We start from the raw sequence: 2,439 nt of genomic DNA, 5'->3' as shown, positions 1-2,439 counted from the left end.
ATGTCTTGTTTGAGAATTTTGGATTTATGTAGCTTGTTGTTTTGGGGTGTAGAAAATGCCAAGTTGCTCTTTTGGACATATTATAGCTATTTCTTGTTGAGCTTGTAGTTCTTGAACCGTTGCTCCATTTTGATCGTGTCCTATATGAAAATTTCTTAGAATCTCGTGTAGTTTCATATTATGTTCCACATATTGCATTCATGACATCATATCTTGCGGTGATCATATCTTTTGAACCGTAGCTCCATTGGAGATGTTCTCTATGTGTAAATTGATTGGAACGACGCGTAGAATCATGTGAACCTATTTATTTTTCTGTTTAACAATTACTAAAACATGATTAGTTCATATCTGGTCAGAATTATAAATTAACATATGAGGTCAGTTCGGAGATGCTATATGTCGTTTCTGACCTCAATTAAAATGCCTAGATAGGTAGCTTAATTACGTTTCACCTCTTGCCATGTTTAACCAACATTTATTATTGCCGTGTACCTAATCGGGATATAACTAAATAATTCGTATGTGGAGTTTCGTCAATATGCAACCCGTTGCATATTGAACTTCACTTAAGGTGTAGAGTTTGATTGTGTGAATTGCCATGTCATATCGTGCATACCTGGAAAAAAACATATCAAACCTGTCGGGACGTGACGCCGCCGTCTCGAGGCGGAACTTCGACAGAACCAATCTAGAGCTCCGGCAGAGCTATTCCGCCGAGGAAACTTCCCTCCCGGAGGGGAAATCGAATCCATCGTCATCACCAACGATCCTCTCATTGAAAGGGGGTCAATCTCCATCAACATCTTCATCAGCACCATCTCCTGTCCAAACCCTAGTTCATCTCTTGTATCTGATCTTTGTCTCAAAACCTCAGATTGGTACATGTGGGTTGCTGGTAGTGTTGATTACTCCCTGTAGTTGATGCTAGTTGGTTTATTTGGTGAAAGATTATATGTTCAGATCCTTAAAGATTATTCATAATCCTATGATCATGAATATTAATATGCTTTATGAGTAGTTATGTTTGTTCCTGAGGACATGGGATAAGTCTTGTTATAAGTAATCATGTGAATTTGGTATTCGTTCGATATTTTGATAAGTTATATGTTGTCTCTCCTCTAGTGGTGTCATGTGAACGTCGACTACATGACACTTCACCATTGTTTGGGCCTAGAGGAAGGCATTGGGAAGTAATAAGTAGATGATGGGTTGCTAGAGTAAAAGAACCTTAAACCCTAGTTTATGTGGTGCTTCGTAAGGGGCTGATTTGGATCCATATGTTTAATGCTATGGTTAGATTTATATTAATTCCTATTTTGTAGTTGCAGATTCTCGCGAGAGAGGCTAATCATAAGTGGGAGGTTTTTCCATGTAAGGGCAGCACCCAAGCGTCGGTCCTCCCACATATCAAATTATCAAAGTAACGAACGCGAATCATATGAGCATGATGAAAACTAGCTTGACATAAATTCACATGTGTCCTCGGGAGCGCTTTTCTTTATATAAGAGTTTCTCCAGGCTAGTCCTTTGCTAGAAAAAGGATTGAGCTACCTTGTTGCACCTTAGTTACATTTGTTACTTGTTACCTGTTACAAATTACCTTATCGTAAAACTATTTGTCACCGATAATTTCAGTGTGCTTGCACATAATACCTTACTGAAAACAGCTAATCATTTCCTTCAGCTCCTCGTTGAGTTCGACACTCTTACTTATCGAAAGGACGATGATAGATCCCCTACAGTGTGGGTCATCAGTTAACATGTACAAATCTATCATGTAACTACGAGTCATCATCACTCTTGGCAATCCAACACTCCAATTCAGAATGATCAAGATTGAGGACATAGAGCCTGTTTCATGTCTGGTTAACACGAGTTAGTATGTTTCGGAGGTTCTGAAAGATCATCATCACTCCATTCCTGATGTCCACCTTGCATCCATTCTTGTCAAGCTTCCCGATAGAGATGATGTTGTTGCAAAGCCATGGGATGTAGTACACTCAAGTGAGTATGCGATGTTTGCCTACGTGACCCTCGAATTGGACACATCCTTTCCCAAAAATCTCCACATTTGAACCATTACCGAAATTGACTGAGCCTTCAACATCATACTCCAGATCAAGGAATTTCTCCTTGCACCCCATCATGTGGTTACTCTCACCCGTGTCTAGATACCACGACAAATTTTGATTCCCGGAGAGCTTCAGTGTCACTTTATTCTCATTAAGTAGCACCGCCTTTTGACGAGATCACAAACTTAGGCCATCAGAAGACCTGGACGTTCATCACCCTGATTGGCCAAATTTTCCTTGATCTCCGGCTTGTTAGGATTTAGACAATCATTTGCAAAGTGACCCATCTCCTTGCAGTTATTGCACTTGACCTCGGACATATCCAAGTTTCGTTGTGTTCGCTCTTTAGATTGGTCCGCCTTAC

The sequence above is a fragment of the Hordeum vulgare genome, chromosome 6H (assembly GCF_904849725.1).
Source record: "Hordeum vulgare subsp. vulgare chromosome 6H, MorexV3_pseudomolecules_assembly, whole genome shotgun sequence".
NCBI lineage: Eukaryota > Viridiplantae > Streptophyta > Magnoliopsida > Poales > Poaceae > Hordeum > Hordeum vulgare.
This window is presented reverse-complemented; position numbering follows the sequence as displayed.